Source organism: Tenebrio molitor, chromosome 3, assembly GCF_963966145.1.
Source record: "Tenebrio molitor chromosome 3, icTenMoli1.1, whole genome shotgun sequence".
Classification (NCBI taxonomy): Eukaryota; Metazoa; Arthropoda; class Insecta; order Coleoptera; family Tenebrionidae; genus Tenebrio; species Tenebrio molitor.
Window position 1 is genome coordinate 7,139,452 of NC_091048.1, and position 25,032 is coordinate 7,164,483.

At 37.1% G+C, this 25,032-nt stretch overlaps 1 protein-coding gene and 1 pseudogene across 1 annotated transcript in view; one reads left to right on the plus strand and one right to left on the minus strand.

Annotated features, from left to right (window-relative positions):
- The window catches only part of LOC138126984 (uncharacterized), a 129,627-nt gene that overhangs the window by 48,307 nt on the left and 56,288 nt on the right, over positions 1-25,032 (minus strand). The gene's annotated exons all lie outside the window — the stretch shown is intronic.
- LOC138125611 (uncharacterized) lies at positions 7,261-13,359 on the plus strand (annotated as a pseudogene).

A 25,032-nucleotide genomic window follows, 5' to 3' on the forward strand; every position in this document is an offset into this window, starting at 1 on the left:
ACCAGTTTTAAATCAAGATGCTCTGATAGAAAGAATTTTTGAAACAGCTCGTTCAGTAGACGTGGAAATGCTCGAAACAAACATAATTAGAAGAGCAGAAGTGTGCATGGGCAAAATTTTGAACATTTAATTTAATTTTTGTCTTAATTTTTTTTTGATAGATTTGTTTTACAATTACAATAATAGTCTAGTTTGACTGTTCTTTCCTATTTCCATGGATATAAAAAAATGGAATATTTGCTGATTATTGAGATAAATCGATTGTTTTGATATGGTGCCACATTTAGTGTAACAAAAAGGTCCATATCTTCTACAAAACAAATTTTTTTTTACGTGTTTTACCTGATACTACTTAACAACGTACTGCTAAGCTGTTCCGCGAATTTTGGGGCACCTGTATATACAGGCTGATTCTGAAATAAGTTTGGAAAAAAAAACAGTAATTGTTGATGAGAAGAAATCATAGACAAAAAATTGTTCTTATAGAAATTCTTTCGTTTTCGAGATTCTTAGAAATGATTGAACATTTTGTCAAAATTGCTAGTATGCTGCTGAGTTAAAGGTGATTAATTGATTATTCTGGTAGTTTAGCAAAAATAATAATCAAAGGTAAAAGGTATTCTAACAGTGAACGTAGTGAAATTTTTTTATTATTTATGGGGAAGCTGGCCAAAACGATGACGGAGCAAGGCGGATTTACATGGAAGGTTTTCCTCGGCGTCGAACCCCTAGTGCGCGAAATTTCGTCCAGATATACTCCATTCTTTATCTTGGTGAGTGGTCTTTGGGAAATTTTCAACCGTGAAGTTAAATTTAGGGATTTTTGAAAGTTCCAATGGAAAAGTGCGTTGGTAGTTGTTGAAAAATATTCAAATATTACAATAATGTACTTACAGAGACCCACCCACTCGTCTTTCGCCCTCGCCATCGGCCCTTAATAAAAGAATGGATCCTGGGCGAAGAACGCCAGAAGACCTCTACCTTCTCATGTTTTCTCTACTGCCACCCAGAGGAACTGTATTGCGGTATACACAAGAGCTCCTTTTTCCTAAACCCCAGTTATTTACCAATGTAATCACTTTGTGGTCAATATAATTATTCTCACACGCCCAACTCTAGGCCCGAAGTGACGAACCTGAGTGAAAAAAAAAACTATTACGTAAACCGCGTGGTGTCGCAGATCGAAATCTCCACCTAAACCGCGTAGTGAAAAAGTAAAAAAAAAAAAAATTACGTAAACCGCGTAGTGTCGCAGGTCGAAATCTCCACCTAAGCCGCGTAGTGAAAAAGTGAAAAAAAAACCCGATTACAAAAACCACCACGACGACGATCACCAGGTCACAAACCAAGGCGATGGCGATCACGGCTGAACAATTGGAACAGCTGATCCAACGCCTAACTCCAAAGACGCGGAAGCGTCACTTTACCCACTACACCGCCCGATTTGGAGGTACCCGGAGCCATGAAGCAATTGAAGACTTCATCGCCAGTGCCGATTTCTATAAAGACTCCGAAGAAATCGCCGGCGCCAACGCCCTCTCAGGACTATCTATCCTCCTCCAAGGTGACGCCTTCAAGTGGTGGGTGGGGGTAAAAAGCACTATCACCACCTGGGAAAATGCGAAAGAAGCAATTCGGGATGAGTTCGCCCCGCGACCTCCCGCGCATCGAACCTATCAAATAATAAGCGATTTTTCGCGACTAACCTGGTCAGTCAGTAAGGTTAGAACTGGTAACTCTCCCCATTTCTAAATTCATTTTTCGGCCTCCCAATCTGGGAAATATAGCGTTACCTTACACTTTAGGTCAAGGGAGGTACGATTTCCCGTACAATGTCAAAAATTTCTAGTGGAATGTGGGAAAAATCTAGTGGAGTACGGGAAAAATGTACGGACACCGTTGATTTATTCTTTTCACAGTTACTTTAAAATTAAAGTGTCCATACGTTACTTTAATTTAGTGTAAAAAAACACATTTCCCTGTATAATTTTTCCGATAAATGTGTTTGTTTAATTTATATCGATCGAAAAAGAAAATAATCGTAACAGGGAAAATACAACCTATTGGGTTGGCAGCTGTAAATGTCAAAAAGTTTGACAATTGTCAGGTATTTCATAAATATCTGCAAAATTGCACAATAAAACTAAACCACAGAAGTTGATATATGGTTTTGTGTACCTACTTTATCCAGTACTAGCTGTTAGTGCTAAAGTGCAACTGGAAAATAAAAATAAACAAAACCTTCTAACCCCAAAATCTTGTATTCACCTGAAGAAAGATGATTCGTTTTCACCAGGAAGTAGTGGTTAAGTACAAGATATTTTAATAATTTGCAACATTATTAACATAATTTATTTTGTAAAATTACAGTTGTAAACATTATTGTTACAATTCTCCAATTTAGAGAACAATGCAGAAACAATTTGGTAACTGTTAGCTTTATTACTTCTGGGTTGAATGTCAATATGTTGTACTGGTGCTTCTCTTACGGTACTGATGATGGAATTCTCAATGTTGGATGGTTACATTGGAAGCAACTGCTAAAAATTCAAGTAGTTTAAAGCACTGTATCGAAGTTTGTGACACAACTTACCATTGTTTGAGCTGTAGCTGCAACACAGTACATTTTGTTTTTGATGTTGAAGGAAGGCCATCAGTCATCACGAATCATTTTAGGAACTTCAATCTTGTGTCCATAGGGCAATCAAGGTTCAAATATTTGTCAATTTTATTTGAAATTGTTTTAATTGTATTAATACCAATCCATATATTTCTTCACAGTTTCAACCCAGTTTGGATTGGTAATGGCAAACGATCTACAAATATTGGTTTTTGTGTCAGTTATCAATATAATATCTTCTCTTGACATTTTCCATTTTCAGAGTTTATAACTCCTTTCGGAGACAGGCACCACAAACACCTATTAATAAAACTGTCTGTAATAAAATATGGTTTATTAAAAATTTGTGAATTAAAGAATAGTTATTACATACTTTTGTGAGAAAAAATTGTCCTATGTAACGTTGTTTCGATTTTTGTGGTAATAATTCAGAATTTAGTCCTGCCACTAGTTGTACTGCCTCTGGTGTCACATTTAACTCACTCTATATTATATACTAGACATTTTTTTCACTCGATTAATACACCAAAATAAAATTTTGAAGCACGACCGTGAAAATTTAGCCGGAAAATAATTTGTTAGGAAAAAAACAAATGAGCGGTCACGGTCGTCAAGGAATTGATTCCACAGCATTCGATTCTTTATTGACGATGTCAAATTCTACAATAAAATTAGTCTTGATTTTTAAAAGATTTAACATTTTGGTCAGCCGAAAAGTCTAATACAAATGTCGTACGGGACGTATTTTCCGGCCCTCCAACTAATCAGGCACTCGGCTGCGCCATCGTGCCCGAAACCAGTTGTCGTGCCGGAAAATTCACATCCCGTACTCTAATGTAAATAACTATTAATTAAACAGATTCGCGAAAACGTCAGTTAACGGTTATCCGGTTAGTGATGACATACAAAAGTCGCAGGAGTGAGGTTATAAAATGAATGAACTTATGTGGATCGAGATGTTGAATTGTGTCTTTTTTGACTGTGGAACTGAGGAATTAAGCCTCGCCAGCGCCCAGTTGTATTGCATTCTTACGGAAACGGGACACAAATTCCTACCTATCACAGTCCAACTGGTACAAGCAGACGGAAGTAGTACCTTGACAAACGTAAAGACTGCGACATTGTCGGTCAAACAACAAGGGAAGGAGTTGGAAACGACGTTCATCACTATCCCAGATGCACACTAAACTACCACACCTCTGGGAATATAGTTTTTACGGAAGGCCGGCCTGGTCATCAACTATGCCCATTCCAGATGGCATTTTTCCGGACAATGCCACCAGACCTACGGTTTTGTCGCGAAAGATCAAACGCAAAACGATACACCAATGGCCGCAATGCAGACCGATTCCATTGTCCCCTTCCAATCAACAGTTCTCCAACAAAAAACTCCCCAGCAGATAGACACCGTTGTGCCAATGGAAACAGACACCGCCCCGGCCCAGGTAGCCACGATTCCAATTTCCCCGAATCTGCAAGACATTTTTGCCGAGTACCGTCTTCCAACAGTGGTATCTCCAATCACCATCCCGTGTAGTGACAGCGTATTAGACAGGGGGTGTGCACTCTCACTATTTTAAGTAAAGTTGAGATTAGTTTAACCTCCGTTCGTAAAGGCTGCAGTGGCGCTAGTATCGGAAAAAAATTACAGTTCCCTTTACCCACATTCACTCGCCGAAATAAATAGCTTGGGTCTTTGTTTACTCCTCCATTTGAATTCAGTTGCTGTTATGGTAATCCGCCTACGCTGGATTTTGAAATTTATATTTTAAAACGTGCTGTACTACCCGCATTTTTACCAATACACAATCAGGATGCCTCATAAATGTTGTGTAACCGATTGTTCTTTTGAGAACGTGAAGTTGCACATGTTTCCAAAAGATGTGGAGGTAAGTAAATTGTGAGGTTGAAATCATTGTTGTGATATAAAACAACAACAAATATAGGTATGTGTAATAAGAGCTGCAAATTTTCTTTGTTATAGCTGTGTAGAAAATGGTGCGTGGCAAGAGAAGAACTGCTGGCCAAACTTCTCACAGTCCAAAAATATTATCGGGTTTGTGATGTTCATTTTGACGAACAATCCAAATTCCCAGATAATCGTAATCGCACCAATTTGAAAGTTGGTAGCGTTCCTCGCCTCCACGTGCCAGGTAAGTATAACTTTAATATGTTTGATAATTCTCTTTTAGATGTAGAGGTGGCAAGCAGTGAAATCGAAGATGTGCCAGGTAAGTATGACATTAATACGTTTGATATTTCTGTTTTAGATGTAGAAATGGCAAGTAGTGAAGTCGCAGATGTGCCAAGTAAGTATAATATTAATACGTTTTCGTGCAATCGTGTTGTTATAGGTACTTACAAGTTGAACTTAACAACCCTAATGCTGTAAGTAAATAACGACACTGATACCTACTGAGGTAAGTCATTATTCATTAATGACATTAATGTTTAGTTTACAAAATATTCCTGTCAAAAAAATAACTTCGAAGCCATTTTTTTTCGTATAAGCGATTGTGCGAAAAACGTTGTGGGATATAGTAATTGCGATAACAGAATCTCGATTCGGTTATAATGCACTTAGTAACCTTATATCCCAATGTACTATTGATACTCCTGTTTTAGATGTAGAAATGGCAAGCAAGGAAATTGCAGATGTGCCAGGTAAGTATAACATTAATACGTTTGGTAATTCTGTTTTAGATGTAGAAATGGCAAGCAGTGAAATTGCAGATGTGCCAGGTAAGTATAATATTAATACGTTTGATAATTCTGTTTTAGATGTAGAAATGGAAAGCCGTGAAAGGAAGATAAAGAAGAAATCAACGTCAAAACTGAAAGAAGACATGTTAAGAAGGAAAAGAAATTTACTGCTTGAAGTTCGTTTAAAAAGAAAAGCACAATTAACTCCCAAAGCTAGGAAGTTATATCAAATTGCAAATGAATTTCGGGATATCGGAAGGAAGTTGGATGAAGAAGCTACATCGTACAAGAAAAAATTGGAAACGCTCACCAAAAAAGCAGAAGATTTCGAATTGTATCAGAACAAGATAAACAATGTCACATTTAGATTTCTGCAGTCGCAACTTAGTCAGCAAAGCAAAAGGGCAAGAGGTCGTCGGTTTAGTACCGAAGACAAATTATTAGCGTTGTCTTTGTTAAAACAAAGTCCTAAGGCTTATCGTTTGTTACGAAAAATTTTTGCGCTCCCCTCAAGAAAAACGTTAATTGCGCTTCTGAAGAAGGTGCCTTTTGAATCTGGAATTAATAAACCCATCTTTCGATGCATGCAGGAAAGTGTGAAGAAATTGAGTCCACGAGATTGCCACTGTATTTTGCTATTTGATGAGATGAGCCTGCAACCCGCACTTTCTTACAATAAATTCGAAGGTGCCATTCATGGATTTCAATGTACCTCTGGTAGTTCTGTGCAACGGATTGCCGACCATGTGATGGTGTTTATGGTTGTCGGAATATGTAAAAAGTGGAAGCAGCCAGTGGCCTATTTTTTTAGCCAGAATGGGATGAAAAAGGAAGAAATCGCGAAAAATATCAAAGACATAATCACAGAGCTCAACAGCATCGGACTGATTGTTGATAGCACTGTGTGTGACCAGTACAACAAGGCAGCTGTGAATTATGTGGTTGAAGAAACTAAAATGAATAGAAGGAAAAACAATCTTGACCATGACTCCTATTCGTTTTTCATTGGTGATAATGAAGTTTTGCCATTGTTTGACTTTCCTCATCTTCTGAAAGGAATTAGGAACAACATGCTTAATTACAATGTTAATTTTAAATGGAAAGGTGAGGCATTAGTAGCTTCGTGGGCTCATGTTGAAACCTTATACAAATTGGACAATGATGAGCAGGACTTCCGCATGTTGCCAAAACTTACAGATGAACATGTTGTCAACAGTCAAATCAAGAAAATGAAGGTGAAACATGCAGCGCGAATTTTTTCACATCGAGTTCAATCAACAATGAGAGGGTTGATTAAATATGGTAAATTTAATTTTCCTGCATATTACCAAATGAAGCCATTGGAACAGCCAATTTTATACTTTTTGTTGATAAACTTTTTGATAGTGTTAATGGTTCATCAATTCATCCCAGACAATAAACCCTTGCGACGTGCGGTAAGTCTGAACACGGGTCACATGGACTTTTGGGATGAAGCCATTAATGTTTTAAGAACAATCAAATTTTCAAATGAGAAAAGGGAGTTTGTTCCACCCTCCATTACAAATTGGATATTATCTCTAAAGAATTTGAAACTTTTATGGAGGAAATTGCAAGCTGTGGATTTTAAATTTCTGCTACCTAGAAGTTTGAACCAAGATCCACTTGAAAACTTTTTCAGTATTATACGTTCACATGGTGCCCGTAATATAAATTCCACTTGTACACATTTTAAAGCTGCATTCAAAACTCTTATTTTGAATAATTTCATGGCAGCTCATTCAATTGTTGCCAATTGTGAGGAGGATGCAAGTGAAGGCGCTCTTTGCAGTTTGCGATATTTTATTCATGGGGAGCTGTCTGCAGATACTCATGTATTACCATTGGATTATGCAACACAGAAAGTGATACATTTGAACCCTGTCAATGGTCGTCACACTTTAATGTTACATGGCTACATGACTGGGTATATGGCCAAAAGAATTTTGAAGTTGGTGGGTAATTGCAAAACATGTCGACACGAATTAATTACTCACATGGATGATACTCTTGATGAGCATATGCTTATACAATGTCGGGCATATAACTCTAACTCCCTGCTGAAACCTCGTACAAAGTTTGTGTTATTATTTGGTTTATGTACACAAGTTCTTACACATTTTCTCCCCACACTTTGTAACGAAAAATTATATCTAATTTTGTGTGCAAACATTTCGAACACCATTTTTGCAGGATGTCCTCAACATGACCTATATAAACAGTTCTTGCAGATTTTTATAGATCTTTTTTGTTTTACATGGACCACGAATGTTTCGAAAATATTGAGAGGGCGTCTTCTCCCTGAGAAGGCAGCAGACCCTATTAAAAGGCAAGCCTTGGTACTTCATAATAAATATAGAAGTAAATTACATAAGGTTAGGCAGTTTAAGCAATTGCAAAATTAACGGCGTACATAAAGAAGATTATCGTGGAAAGAAGAACCGACTCTCAGAGGTGTCGAACCGGAGGAGGTTCTTATCGCTCCACGACTATCATATTGGTCAAAGATGCCCATTTATGAAAATTTTATAAAATGTGCAATCGCCTCTCATAAACATGCTGCTCGAAAAGTTTCAAAACAATGTTACACCAAAGGAAGCAGTGTGTATTGATGAGACACTCGTGCCATTTAGGGGACGTCTCTCCTTTCGGCAGTTTATAAAAAATAAACGCCACAAATTTGGAATTAAATTATATAAGCTGTGTCTTGAAAAAGGCTACACTTATAACATGACGGTTTATTGTGGACAAGATAAGGTGGAAGGACAAACTTCTTCACAAAATGTAGTGCTTACTCTTGCAAAGAACCTGTTCAATAAAGGACGCACAATTTATACTGATAACACTAGTTTACAAATAATTATTTTTTTTATATACCTTTTATCAAAACCTTGTTTTTATGTGTAGTTGCCTTCTATAAAAGACAAATGTTAGTCAAAATTTTTTTATCGACTACCATAGGGAAAATACAATTTTGGCGTACTGATTCAAGGAGAGAAAGTGTCACTTTGTCTGTCTAGGCAGGTAAAGTACTTTACCTGACTCTGACTAGGCCTACTTGCAAATATTTTGAAGCGTACATAATAAATAATTAATCGTACGTGGAAGAGTCGGTTTTGAATAAAACAAAAATTGCAAAAACAATTCTTGGCGGTATTCACCAACAGCCAGCACAGTCAGAAACTTTCGCCGATATAGAAATTTTACAAAAATCTGAAATGGAGAAAAATCCAAATACTTGTTTAATTGGCGAAGATGTGGAAAAGAAAAGTAGTCATATTAACAACATAGTAACAAACACTTCCAAACCTTTTTCAATAGCTGCTCCTTCAACGTCTGGTATCAATTTTAATAATCCATCTGGTTGTACATTCACATTTAATATATATAATAAATAATAATGTTCTAATATTGAAATAGTTATTTACTTTCTAAAATATAAATCTACAGTTGAAGTAAGCAAATAGATTGACTTCCGTAAGTAGCAGTGAGGTGGTAGTCGATAAAATCTTGTATGCAACACGGCAGTAAAGTGTCTTTATCGAACTTGTTTGCTTGCTCGACTCGGCTTCGCCTCGTCTCACAATCTGCAAACTCGTTCAATAAAGTGTCACTTTACTGCCTTGTTACATAAATAGCTATTATCACCTCACAGTTTTTTGCTAAAAGATATAATATTTCTGCTTCTCTGCACGAATGTCTGCGAATTAAAGTTCATTGTTTTAAGACATCTGGTATCAGAAAGTGTCCTAAATTGTACAAAATGTATAATAGTAGATCGTGTAAATTAGTTTCTGATGGTTTTTGTTGCGTTTGTGGAAAATTTATATTTGCAAAAAAAGGAAGACCTATATCAGAAGCACTGAAATCAGGATATCTGCATTAATTTAGTTTTACAATAACAAATCAAGAGAAAAAATGGGTTTCACACGTTTTTTGTGAAAGCTGCAGGATAACTCTAACACGATGGGTATCTGGAGAAAAAAAAAATGCTCCGATTTGGAGTTCCAGCATTTTGGCGAGAGCCAAAAACAAAAACAAACATAAAATTCTTTGTCCTAATGTTCTGTCTGTCACAAAGTCGATTCTACATTCAGAAATCCTACCCCATCCTGTTTGTCTTTGAAAGAAAAAAATGCTTGGATATCTTTTAAAAATTTTGTCAAAGAGTTTTTAGGAAATAAAAAAGATAACTAATATCGGGAAATTGTTCCGCAATTATTGCAAAATTATCACTAGATGGGTGTAAATATGTCTCTTAAAATACATTTTCTTCACTCGCATTTGGACTTCTTTCCTGAAAACTTAGGTAGCACGAGTGACGAGCAAGGCGAGCGGTTTCATCACAATGTGAAATTTTTTGGAGATCGGCACAAAGGCTTTTGGGATGAAAGTATGTTAGGGGATTACTGTTGGTCTGTTATAAGGGAAACTGCTGCAGAAAATTATAAGAAACAAAGTAAAATAGGTCATTTTTGATTTTGTTGATTTAGGATTTACTCTTGTATTATTATTGCTAATGATTAAATAGTTCTTTAACCTGACGTGATAGAATTTTTTGAATATTTCTTCTGAACTCAGTGCCCCAAAATCTACAAGAAATTACAATTTTCAGCTAAGGTATATAAACCGTGTAAACCAGTGTAATTATTATACAAGCATAGATTTGACTCATCAAACACATTTGGTGGGTACGCTCCGATCGAATCGAAAATTGAATCCGAAGGCTGTAATTGACAAAAAACTAAAAAAAAGGAGAAACAGTGGCCGCTGAAAGTAACACCGGTGTCGTCATCCAGAAATGGAAAGATAAAAGGGACGTTCTCACATTATCTACTAAACACACAGACGCGGTGATGAAAATTACTTGTGGTCGCAAAGAAATTGAAAAACCAGCTGCTGTCATCGACTATAATAATCATAAAGCATATATTTATTTATCTGATCAAATGAAAGCGTATACAACATCTTTACGTAGAGGAGTAAAGTGGTATCGTAAGCTAGCCATTGAGCTTCTTGCGGGCAGTGCATTGGTAAATGCATTTATTTTACATCAAGAAGTAGCCAATGAAAAAATGTCGATCACTAAATTCAAAGAAGAAGTGGCCAGCAACCTTCTACAAATTGTCACACCAGGCACTGAAACCTGGAAAAAAATTGCTCACGATTTTGTGAAGCGATGGAATTTCCCACATTGTATTGGCGCAATAGACGGAAAGCATATTGCCATGCAAGCCCAAAATAATAGTGGAGCTGAGCATTTTAACTATAAAGATTTTCACAGTCTTGTATTACTTGCTGCATGTGACGCAAATTATGTTTTTACAGTCGTTGATATTGGAGCGGCTAATAGACAAAATGATGCGGGAATTTTCAGGAATTCTTTGCTTGGTCAAGGCTTAAGCCGTAATCTTTTAGGCGTCCCATTACCTGAAAAACTTCCACGATCAACTAAGGAAGCGCCCTATGTAATTGTAGGAGATGAAGCATTTCCTTTGACCAATTATGTATTAAGGCCTTACCCAGGAAGAGGAACGCATTTGTTATCACCACATATTCGCATTTTTAATTATAGACTTTCACGAGCAAGAAGAGTTATTGAGAATGCGTTTGGTATTTTAGTTTCTCGCTGGAGAATATTTAGACGACCCGTAATTGGCCAAAAAAAATACAGTCAATAATATAATAAAGGCGAGTACATGTTTGCACAACTGGGTACAAACTCATGACTGCAAACAAAAACCGTCGAAGAGGAGATACTGTCCATCTAATTATGTAGACAATGAAGATCGAAATACAGGAGAAATGATTCCAGGAGACAGGATACCCAGAACAACTTACCATATGTAGGAAGTCTTGACAGCAACAGATATGCTGATAGTGCCTCACAATATCGAGACCTTTTCAAAGAATATTTCATAAACGAGGGCTTCGTTCCTTGGCAATGGAAATCACGTCACATTGATTTAAACATTGTTTAGGCGCGCTTAATTCACCTCCCAGTAAAGTGTCCGCTAAATTGCCAAGTAAATTCACACATTGAATGTGAATAAAGTGAGCCCTCAACACATAGCGTTTCACAATCAAACAACAATTACATGTATAATCTGTTTCAAAATCAAAAATCCACCAACAGTGCATCTACCTCGAAAATACAACCGACAACGTCGCCGACTTTTGTTTTTAGTGTGTCTGCAAGTGTCAGAAAAAAGTGGGGTTATGAGAGCTCGGTGTGGTGGTTGGGTGGTTCCAACTCTACATAAAGGTTTTGTTAAAGCCTTGTTTACATCAGAAGTGGGATTGGCCCAAATTATCCGTTTTTTTTTTTTTTAGTTTGGTCCTTTTCGTCATATTGCGCAATAAAGAGACGCTACAAGCGGGTGGTGATGTTGGTGATAGTGAAAAAGACACAGAACATTCATCACAAGCCACACGGGACTGGCAAGAGACTTTACTTGCTCTCATGGCAAACCAACAGAAGCCGAATTATCCCGGCAAGCCAAAATGGCGACGCCTTTGCAGCCAACGCCCGTAGACAGTGCGCCTGCATCAGTGTCCGTGACGTCTCTTCGTTTGCCAAGATTTGACCCTGACAAAAGTTCATTCGCGGTAACTGAGTGGCTAGAGGACGTTACTCGTTTAAAAACCGATCTGACCCTGAGTGACATCGTGATGATTGCCAAAGCCGGAGAAGCATTGGAAAATCGCGCTTTCCAATACTACTTTGAGTGGAGACCATTCCAACGCATTTGGCAAAATTTTTGAGACGATCTAACAGTGGCCTTTCCCGATCGCAAAACTCCTGGTGGCTGTGCGTTCATCGCTGCTACACTTCGTAGTCGTGACTGCAATTCTTTAGGAGACTATGGAAACCGAAAACTACGGAACATCCGCCGCTTCCATGAGGGCCTTCCATGTCGCACCGTTGTCAGCATGATTGAATATAAGCTCGATCATAATGAGGCTCGTACCGCCATTCATCTCCAACAACCAGCGTCGGAGCGCGAGTTGTTAAAACTGTTAAGTGCGTGCGACGCGAAAAGAAACCTGATAGTGCCTATTGGTCATTTCGCCGAGCCGACAGACTCTCTTCGCGTCGTCATCCCTCCCCGCCACGTCGTCGAAGTCCGCAACGGCATCAGTCGGAACAAGGACGACGACGATCTTCGAGCCGTAGAAGATCACGTAGCCCCAGACAATCTGGTAATCGCCGATCTAGCGCCCCTCAAGCAGCCGCATCAACTTCAATCACAGGGAACTGCTCTAACTGCGGTATTCAGGGCCACCGGAAAGACGAATGCCCAACCTTGCGGTCAACCTTTGAGCAACGAGGTACCTCGCGAACCGCTGCCGAAACATCTCAATCCAAATGCACATTCTGTAACAGATCTGGTCATACTAAAGATGTTTGTAGACAAAAGGTCAAATCTCGGCAGCCCAAAACTGTCATGCTCATGAAACGCAAGCGCAGCTTGCAGATGTCTCCCATGGCAACTCTTCTCTGTAATGGAAAACTCTTGCATTACAGTTTTTAATTGATAGTGGCGCCGAAGTTTCTGTTATCACCCAGACAGCTGCCAGGAAGTTGGGAGCCCAGTTAGCACCTAATACTCGTGATTTTGCCGGCATTGGGTCACAAACTGTACGAAGTCTAGGCACGTGTGATCTTATCGCAACCATGGAAACCATCACACTTGAAATCAGTTTTGCTGTTGTATCCGATAATACTCTGCCAAAAGATCTGGATGTTTTAATTGGCTGGGATGTAATCGGGCGTGATAATTTGCGCGTGGAAAAGAACTGTTGTGGTCTTGAACTTCATCACAGTGTTACTGATTCGCCGAAAATACTGACCTTCCGCAGTACTAATACCGGCGATATGTGTCAGGTTTCACCGAGCCAGAAATAGCGCGTTTACAGCTGATGGGTCAGAGGCGTAAACAAACTTCAGGACACATTACCATTGGCACTCTTCGGATCGAATTGAAAGATAATATTCCAGTGGCGTATCGACCACGCCGGACCTCTGGCGAAATCGCATATTTGTATCCAAATTCTAGTGATCGTTGATGCGTTCTCGAAGTATTGTAGCTTGAGCCCCATACCGAAGAAGACTTCTGCAGACTCCATTTGTGCTTTACAGTGCGTTTTTGATAAATTAGGTGCACCCAAGCGCATTATTGCAGACCGAGGCGCTGCCTTCACTTCTCGCATGTTCAAAACGTTTTTGGCAGACCAGAAAGTGGAACTTCATCACACAGCTACTGGCACGCCACGTGGTAATGGACAAGTCGAGCGTTTGATGCGAACCATCTTTAAGCTGGATTTATAAACTCTTCCGCAGCCGCAGCAGTTGCTGTTGACGCAACAGCAAGAACGGTTGCAGTTGGGCAGCCGCAGCTGTGCCATTGGATATAACCAATTTCTATCTTCTGCGGGAACCGCTGCGAATTCAGTAACGCTCGACCAATCAGGTGTAAGCAATTGAGCCGGTAAAACAGATGTTGGTTGTTGACAGCATAATAAACATAAGTGTGTAACCTCTATGATTCTATACAGCGTGTTTCTGAAATAAGTGCATTAATTTTAACTGGTAATAGAACTCATCAAAAGGAACAACTTTTCTCTCTGCCATTTTGGCGAAAAACGTTGCGTAATGGCTTAAAAAAATAGGAAAGATTTTCCTAAAACTGTTCATATCTGCAAAACCAAGCTACCTAAAAACGTGAAACAACCAGATTCTACATGATTGGTTGATATTTGGCGCTTTTATTTTCTGAAAGACCGAAAGACGAGAAGACGACAGACACAAAATTTGCAAGTGAGTGTTTAGAAAAGTTCTAAAACTTTTAAAAATCTACAATGGCAAAAGAGCGATAAAAGAAGAGAAGTGCAAAAACAACGAGAGCACAATTTATGCTGTATCTGGATGAATTGCAAAACAATGCAGCTTTTCGCACAAATAAGTACAATCCATCTGATCCACATGTGTTTGGACAACTCGTGGGCACAATTAACTAACCAATTAAATAGTGTCGGTGGACCCTGCAAAAGCCCCAAGGACTGGAAAAAGGTTTTAGTTCTGATATGAATATTGCAATCAGTAATTGTTATGATTAAAAAAATGTTCACATTTTCTCAGAACGTACCCATTTATAGTTTGTTCATTCATCAATTCATCATGTTTCACCTTACAGATTTTGTCAGATTGGAAATGTGCTGTGCGCAAGAGAGCACGGATTTTAAAAGAAAAACCCACAGGGGGAGGACCACCTCAAGAAAAACCACAAAATGATTTGGAAAATAAATTGTTAGATTTAACAGGCTGGATTGTGGTAGAAGGAATACCATTAGTGCCAGAACTGGGACTTCCAAATGAAGTACCTGAAGGTTTGTTTTATGAAAGATAAGTTTTGTTAAAATGAAGGATTATTTTGTGTCTTACCGAAGCTGATCAGGCTGTACAGGAGACTGTTGCTGTTGCTGATGTCAATGCTGTTGACAATCATGAGAATGTCATTGAGCAAGTAGGTGAAACTCATGAGGCAGAAAATTCCTTAAAACGAAAACGTGAGACCTTAAAGACCCCAAAATGCAAAATAACCCCAAGAGCTACACTCTCAGACATGGTTAGACGTTTGAACTCCCAAGTTGAAGAGCATGGACACACAAATGTAACACTACAAGAAATCAACACTAGTTTAAAACAGCTTGTACAGCTGAAAAGTGAGAAACTGGAACTCGAAAAACTTAAACTTCGGTTGAAGTATCCGGATGTGTCTTTTGACTTCAGTGAAGGTTAGGTGCAATAATTGATTGTGTTCACTCTGTTCTGTGTTTATCATTAGGATAAAAGTTACTTGTATTACACCCCAAATACATTGTTAATTAAATTATTTCGTGTCTGTATTCCTTGCTGAAACACTTGATATTCGTCTTCGATGGCACCATGATCAAAGTCATCTTCTTCTATTACTACAACAACATCTTCATCAATAATGTTGTGTAGACGCATTATGTTATGCAGAATTGTAGAGCAATATATAATTTTTGCTGCGAATGGGGGTGAATAGCGACTCGGGAAGAGGATCTGCACTGTCATCTCATTCAAATGAAGAAAATATGCAAGTGCATTAATTAACTTATATTGTACCGAGCGGTCATTTAAGGGATAAATCGAGTTTGCTTTGGAGCCTATGCTATAGCATGGGTTGCCATAGGTAACATGCCGACTCGATTTGTTTTTTAATTGCTCTGTCAGTATTCTGTCACTGTGTAAACATCGAAAATAGGACTTCAATACACCAATGCATCTTTCAACACAATTTCTGGTGGGTATATGTGCTGCTGTGTATCGTGCTTGTGGTGTACTATTGCGGGCAAAAAAAGTGGGACATCAACGTCATTGTCTTGACTTTTAATGTGAAATAACCCTTATCTTATTCTAACCCTACTTTGAATTGATTGACGTTGTCATTAAGTATTGTAGGTTGTAGGGAATGATTGTAAGTAAGCACGTAGTGAAGATTTATTTAAGGCAAAGTCCCAATCAAAATCTATCTTTATCAAAAGGAGAGAGCATTTGGAAAAGGAAAATAGGAGTATAAAATAAATTTTTAAACTGTCATCTGGAATAGTGTCAAAAAAATGACAATAAATCTTAAACTACATCGAATTTTTCAAAACTGACAGAAATTTGATGTCCCACTTTTTTTGCCCGCAATAGTACCTGGTTCAGCTCCCACTATAGATGTTAATAGAAATGGCTGCAATGGATATCCTGCATAACCCAAGAGCCATGCATTTCTATCACCATTATCATAATTGTTTTTCAATTTACGTTTAATAGAGCTCATCATCCAAATGGCAGAATCATGTACTGATCCAAGAAAACGTGCATCTATAGCCAATATTTGTAAATTATGATCACATATAATTTGGCAGTTGATAGAATGAAAATTTTTTCTATTAATAAAAATATTGCCAGGATATATTAAGTGCTGAGCTGGTGGTGGGAAAATTTTTACATGAGTTCCATCTATACATCCCATTATTCCAGGTATGTGAAATTCATTATAAAATCCAGTCTTGACAGCAATAGTTTCTTCGAAAGTTGTTGGGAATTTAATATATCTGTTTGCCAAATGCCTCAGCATAATATCTACAACCTCGTGTCATGTTTTACTCACGGTATCTTGTGACATGCTACACAGTCTGTCTTGACCTACCGATTTTTGGTAGCTTCCGTGGGCAAAAAAATGTAGAGCTGTAATGAATTTCACCACTGCCGGCGTTTTCGTGTTTCGTCGATTTTCAGGAAAATGTTCACGTATTGTTAAAAACAGATTTAACGCCACTTGAGGGCTCAGTCTGAACAATTTGCGAAAGTTATTTTCTGGCAGTCGAAAAGGATCGCTCATGTCTCGAAAAAGCTTGACCATTCGACGATTTTCCTCCCTTAAAGCACATTTTCAGATTATATTAACCCTTTCAGTCATAGTGTCCCTCACCAGGGACATAATTTTCCTATGTGTTTAATGGTATAAATTTTAAACCAAAGTGCGATTGTCATGATGTCCCTGCTAAGAGACATTCCTTTGGAAGCCACTGAAAACAGCACCATCTAACTACTGGTAGCGGAACCTGTTACAGAAAAAAAAATAAACCGAAAAAGTGGGGAATAAAGATATTCATTCTTGCTGGAAAATCAGGTCTTGTATATGATTTTCTAATATACCAAGTACGGAAATAAAAAAAATATATCAAGCTTTTGGAAGTGGAGCAGCTACAGTCATGCAGTTGGTTGAAAGGCTCAAGGCAAACCAAACAGGACGTTATGCCTTGTATTTTGATAACTATTTCAGTACATACAATTTGTTTCAATATTTAGAATCCAAAGGTATAATGGCTATCGGTACTCTTAGAATCAATAGATTCCAAAATCCTCCACTCAAAAGCGATAAACAAATGAAGAGGGAAGGAAGAGGATCATGTGACTCAACAGTGAGCAATGATGGAATTGTCATCACAAAGTGGTATGACAACAAAGCGGTTTTAGTGGGCTCAAATTTTGTTGGAATTGGCAATGTGGACAACTGCAATCGTTGGGATAAGGTTGGTAAAACTTACATAGATGTACCACGTCCAGAGGTAATTTATCTATACAACAAGAACATGGGAGGTGTTGTTAAGTTGGATTTCCTCCTTAGTCTTTACCGTTCCTATCACAGGAGTAAAAAATGGACGGTCAGAATGATAGCTCATGCCACTGATTTGGGATTGGCAAATTCCTGGTTGGAATACGTGAAACGTGCACGAGAATTGGGTGTTCCAAAAAAAGACTTATTCGAATTCAGGCGAAGTGTTGCAGAATCGCTTATATTTGCAAAACATACAAAGAGAGATAGACCAAGAACTGAAGATTCACCCTCATCAACAAAGAAAGCTAAAACTGAATCTAGACCTAACACCGACATGCGATATGATGGGTTAGATCATTGGCCAGAATTTGATGAAAACAAGAACACTTCTAGATGCAAAATGGAGGGCTGTAAAAACAAATGTGGAATTTTTTGTTCCAAATGTAAAGTGCACTTATGCATTATTAAAAACCGAAATTGTTTTGTAAAATTTCATAAAAAATAAATGAATTAATCATATTTTAGCCCATTTTGTATAGTCACCTTGTCCCTTGTGAGGGACATGCCCTATTTGCCAAAATTGATAATTTTTTTTTAATTTTCTTATGCTTAAAAAATTATAAAAAAATTAAATAATACATTCATACCAAAAACTTTTTTTTTTAATATTTTCCTAAGAGTGTGACTGAAAGGGTTAACAGTTTATTTTATACCTACATATATTATTTATCTACCTTCTTTCCAATTCATTCAATATTTCAGCCAGAATATAATGTAAATTATTAAACGACAAGGTAACGATCACCAAATAGCTGTCGTTTATAAACGAGAAGATTTTAACGAGAACGTCGTTTCTGGACGATCTCAGAAAAATACGGAATATGTGTTTGTCGAAATTATTCGATTTATCGTTCGTTTAACGGCAATCGTTTCCTAACATATATCGTTATTAGTTACGGAATAGACCTGCAAGACTGTTTTCGTCTTTTAGTCCTAGTATAGTCGAATATAGAGGTAACTCGGTTACGGCGCGCTTTTCTTCGTACTTTTATTCGTTGTTTATTCGTAGATTTTTGACCATAATACGCGACGTGTTACGAATCGGTCAAATTGGACCCTTTATAAAGACGATCGATTACTCTCCGATTTTGACCCAGCTGACGATAATCAAACTATTAGCGATTGGTTACGAAAAGTTAACGAATGCGCTCGCATGTACCATTGGGATGAGTTAACCACGATATATCTAGCTTTGGGTAAATTGAAAGGCATTGCTCGATTGTGGTATGACAGTTTGAAAACTACCCAGTATTCTTGGGCTCAATGGGAAACCTTGTTAAAATCCACGTTCCCCGGTAAACAAAATTTTAGCCAATTATTTCATGACGCGGCATTTTACAAAGCGCATGGTGACCAAGATTTATATGAGTACTGTTTTACAAGACCATAAACGGCGAATATTACGCAAATCTTCTAAATCGTTTGAAGACAGCTATCACTTAAAAACCTCCAGAAATGAATAAGAAGAAAGTGTTCTTTCACCAAGTTCATTCCTGTGTGGTTGCTGCAAAAAAAATTGAAGAATTAGGGTTCGAATTTGTATCGCACCTTCCGTATTCACCAGACTTGGCACGATCTGACTTTCATCTATTTCCTAAATTAAAAATTTTCCTCGGAGTTTTTGTTGTCCGTCAAACATCTGTAACTTTGGAACCTTACCATGTCCAGTTAGAAGTGAGTAGATCGATTTTTTTTTGTTACACACAGCAAACAGCAATATTATTTTTTAAATAGAAATGTATGATACATAAAAAGTAAGCTATTATGATGAATTATGTTACAGGTTGACAATAATCGCTTTGTCCAGCATGCGTTATGTAACTGTGTGTCAAATGAGCTGCACAAGTGCAAGCACATTTACGTATTAATTTATTGCATTAATGCCAACCGAAGCGAGACGAAAACAAGCTTGTAGCAGGAATGGGGACAGCCCGGCAGTTGGGGAAGATGATATGCGCGAAAGGTGCATCTGTCGCGTCGCTTTTCCCGATGAGAACGGAATCCAAACGAGTGGCTGCCATAGACTTAACACCAGAACGACTTAGCGAATTGATCCCAAAACTACAAAGCATTTATTTTCTACATTATTTGCCAGCAATCAAGCAAAATGCAAAACGGTGAATGTTTTGCCACGGACACTAAAGTATATTTTTTCCTGCTAAGCGATTGCGCGAAATGCGACCTCCCTATTGGTTAGTGGAATAAAGTAACCAATAGGGAGGTCGCACTTCTAAGCAGGATTTCGTAAATGGCGCGCGCAACCGCCTACCAGGACAAAATATACTATAGTCATAGTTAAAGTAAAGGAATCATTTTGTACATAAACTTATTTTTTTCACTACTACTCTCGAACCGACCCCTGAAGTAGAGTTTCTCTCCCAAGGTTAATAATAATTTTCATTATTAATCAAGGTCAATAATGAACAGCCGTCACCTAGCAACGAAAGATTTTCTTTGATTTTATTGGTTAACGTAGAGAGACGATTTTCAATTTTCATAGCAACCGTTGAAAAATGAGAACTCGGATCGTCGCATTGGACAAACAAATTTAATTAATAATTATTATTAGAAAGGGTTTTAACGGATCTAGTAGTGAAAAAAATAATATATACACCACGCTAGAGAAGATAATTTTAAGCCTCGCTTCTTTATTCCCCTCGAAGATTCGCTTCTCGGGGAATAAACTACCTCGGCTTAAAAAAATGTCTTCTCTACCTTGGCGTATAACATACTATTATTGTAGTAGCGACGTTTATGTGCAAAACATAAGTGACCTTAATTTGTTCAACGCAATTAGTTTTGTTCTTCATCGCTATCCTTACATTTTGTTATCGAAGGTTGTAAAATGACAAATGCGCAGCACATGAAGATAATATCATTTAGATCTTTATTGAAAATTTAGACATTATCCCAAACGTTTTGATTCTTTGCATAATCCTTTCAATGTGGATTCTGACACTTGCAATTGTTTGGGTTTCTTGTACGTTGTTCGCAGTAAAACATTCGCCACGTAAAAAAGGGGGCATTACTACGAGGACTTCTTTGCCCGAATCATCTAGGAAACATTTTATCTGCGGAAATCTCTTATCAGCCACAGGACCAGGAAGAAAAAAACGAAAAATTTGCAGGGGCTGCTATGAAAAGTTGCGATTCACTCTAAGCAGTCGCGATGCTAATAAAAAAAGTCTAAGGAGTTTTTGCAACGACTGTCCTGGAAAACCCGGCATGTACTTATCTTGTTTTAATGAAATACATAAATAAGGCAAATATTGCTTTTGTTGCAAAAAAAATATATCTCCTCTTGTGACACAACTTAGAGAAAGATTTCAGTATGTTATTATTCCAGAAGAAGATGTTTGTATTGATGAAAGTCTGGTTCCTTTTAGGGGCCGACTTGCTTTCAAACAATATATTAAAAATAAGAGACATAAATTTGGTATTAAATTATTTAAGTTGTGTTGCAAAGATGGTTACCTATACTTTTGACTTGAAGGTTTATTGTGGAAAAGAGGAATTAAATAAAGACAGTTCTATTCCTACAAAAGTTGTTATGCAGTTCATGTAACCTTTGCTAAATAATGGTCGAACACTTTACGTAGACAACTATTATACGAGCGTGGAATTGGCAGTAAAACTTTTAGCTCAAAAGACACATTTAGTAGGTACTGTTACGTTTTAAAAAATTCCTGATCACACCTAATTGAATAGTCCGCGCAAGCCCTGCCGTAAAAATTGAGCAGTTTTTAAAAGAAGATATTGGCATCATAATATAAGTGATAGATGTCTGTGGTTTTATTCTCTGAACGTTGATCAGCTAAAAGTTGTTTGTAGTATTTCGGTGTTAAATGAGATGGTTGTCAAAGTAAGTCTCAATTTCCGTAATTTTTCAGTAATTTCCATATTTCTTCACATGCATGCCATATTTGATTTTATAATAAATGACAATGTGTTAGAAAACAAATTTTTATACAATCCTGATCAGAAAAAAATTATAATGACTCTGACCAATACAAGCTTAGAAAATAGTTATTTATTTAACGAGTTCGTGTGTAATTTTGGCTTTTTTTGGCATGAGTGGACCAGTTTAAAACTCGAGTGAAACGAGAGTTTTAAAAGTCCACGAGTGCCAAAAAAAGCCCAAATTACGCCACAACGAGTTGAATACAACGTTTTTTTGTTCGACGAGCCCCTTAAAGGCTCCAAATCGCTAAAAATCTTTAAAATTAGCTTGACGTTTCGTTTTGACAAGTTGTCAAATTTATCAAAATCCGTTCACACAGGAGAAAATTCTCAAATTCTGACAGTGTCGAACAAAAAATGTAACTTTTTCGCCCAGTTGAATGTATGTGTGGAGAAACTTTAAAAAATATTGTACCTCTTTTTTATTCTGTTTTCAGTAATATATTACAGTAATGTCCGCTTATTACGAACCCGGTTATAGTGAACTTCTGGTTCTAACGAACCAATTTGATAAGTACGAACTCAAGTTCCGTAAGATGCGTTATTTTTTTCCGCAAATAGCGAACCCGTTTATAACGAACTTTCGGATAAAACGAACTTATTTTATACATTTTGCTTCACAAGTTTTCGGTTACAACGAAGTAGGAAACAAGGGACTTCCCCGAATAACTCTTGTAAAATGCAGCGTCGATCCATTTGTTTCGTATCCGTCCAGTTTATAACACTTACACTGGTTCGGTCAAAAAAGTTTACGCGAAAATGAGTAACGCTGCTGTTTAAAAAAAAATCGTAAATCGTTTTCAATTAAAAATAAATTTGAGATCGTTAAAAGATTGCAACGAGGTGTAAAACAAAGTGAAATTTGTTCTGAAATGGGACTAAGTAAATCAACGGTAATAATAACCATAATATTGTTGGTTGCAAATCTATTAGGGACAGAAAAAAGAATATTATTGGTAATCGGAAAACCTAAAAAACCAAGATGTTTTAAAAATGTTGTACAATTACCAGTAAATTACAGATTTAACAAAAGATCTCGGATGACATCAGAAATTTTTTCGAAGGAGAGAATGGAATGATAAATTGCGTCTTAAAAAACGGAAAATTTTATGATTAGTGGATAACTGCCCTGCTCACCCAGATATCAAAGATTTGGACTGAATTAAATTAGTTTTTATGCCACCCAATACAAGTTCAAAATTGCAGCCCATGGGTCAGGATGTAATTCATAGCCTAAAAAGCAATTACCGTCGACTTCTTCTCTCTAAAATAATAAATTCAATTGATAATGGTGAAGAAAATTTTACTGAGAACCTCTTGGATGCAATAAATTTCATTCATATGGCATGGGAAAAGGTGTCAACACAAACAATTGCTAATTGTTTTCGCCATGGCGGATTTCTCATTCATGAGCCCGAATTTGATCCAGATGATGATCTACCATTAATCGAATGGCTTAAAAAAAATCATGAAGAAAATGATGACAATTTTCTGTAATAATATCACAAGAGAGTGAGAATAAATTGAAAATAATTCGACAGATTTTCGAAAACTTGTTGCCAGGCAATAGACACGAGAGCCCGGAGGGCTCGAGTGGCTATTGCCATCTGGCAACAAGTTTGAGAAAGAATCTAGAGAATTATTTTCTATTTATTCTCACTCTCGAGGGGTATTCGTAGGATTATTTTTTCATGAATACAAAATCAAAAATACAAAAAAAAAATTATATTATCGCACTGAATCGTTCTTCGTTCATGTTCAGCAATTGATGACACTTAATTGTCAAATTGAAAAATACGTTGTCACTAAAGAAAAATTAAAACAAAATACGAACTATAATTATTCTCACTTGGATAATGTACTTAGATTATTCTCACTATAATAATGATACGATTGGACAGATTTGAACATGTGATCGAAAATGCTGATGAACTATCGGAAGTTATAAACATGAAACAATAATCAAGATAATTATTATCCTTTTGTTGCATTTGATTTCAATATGTCCACATTGAACAATATATTAATATGATTATATATTGTTATAATAAATAAGTCTTGTGACCGTGGGGTTTCGGGGTAAACTAACACTCTTGCGTAACTTAAACGATTTTCTATTTACACAATGGACAGGTAACAAAGAGGTTCAGGTAGTCCGCTAGGGCGCTACAAGAATGCAAGGAGATCAGATCATCCATCATCTGCATCCCCTTGCGCCCTTGAGGACTTGAGGAACAGCTTGAAGAAATCTGAAGTCTCCTTGCATTCTTGTAGCGCCCTAGCGGACTACCTGAACCTCTTTGTTACCTGTCCATTGTGTAAACAGAAAATCGTTTAAGTTACGCAAGAGTGTTAGTTTACCCCGAAACCCCACGGTCACAGTCTTTAATATTTATTTGTAATTCTGTGGCGGTCCTGAAAAAGTAGGTAAGTCAAATAATTTCAAAAATGAGTTAGCGATGTTTACACCTTAATAATAAATCATGGAATTAAATAATTCAGATTTTCACAGTTTAAAATTTACTTATATTGAAAGCAAGTACAGGTAGAAAGAAGTTTCTGTTTAATTACAGGATTTTAGGAATGATGTGGAATTTTGAATCGTTGCCCTGAAAAATTAACATTTTCGACTTACCTACTTTTTCACGACCGCCACAGTATTATTAATGCATTTTTCACATTTTACTGCATATTTGGGCAATATTTTAGTCCATATTGCATACATATATTGGTCATTTTTTAGTACATATTTTCCAGTGTCTAATTTATCAACAATGCATAATAATGGTAGCATCCATGAGGAAACGGGATGAAAAGCCTTTATTCGGTAGGACGTGTCAGTTGCTGATGGCCACTAAGAATTTTTCCCCTCATGAGTATTGCTGGAATAAATAGCTACATAATTCACAAAGATAACAATCAAGATTTCAACACAAAAGGCAAATTTCGGCGGTTTAACCAAGTATAACTATGGTCAAATAGTTAATTACGTCATAGTTTAGTGGGATCACGTCATAGTTAAATGCAGGGTGTCCAACGTGACATTTATGTTGCCACCTTGGTTTATTTGAAATTATTTCACATGTGTGGTCAACACTGTCGCAACCCGCAACTCACAACATAACCAAAGACATAACCTAGAGAGTAAGACATGTGTTTGTTAGAATCGTTCTTGTCTAGGTCATTATAGACGGTCGTAGTCGTCGTGTATTGTGAATTCATTAAAATAACTACTAATTAAAGAAAAGTGCTTTCAACTATTTGGTAAGTTTGTATTAATCATTAATAGGGCCCGGATTTTAGGCAAAATGGACTATTTTTATTTTTTAAGGCACATGTATGAAACTTGTCTATAAATGATTTCTGGCTTAATTAGAGTAATTAGAGCCATATTTGATTCTGCCTATTCGGCCTAAAATGCCCTTTAAATACCTATTTTACCTTTTAACTGCCTGAACATGCCTAAAATGACCAAAAATCAATTTCATTTTTGCGGTTTTTTCCCAATTTTCGAATTCTGGGAAGTTTACG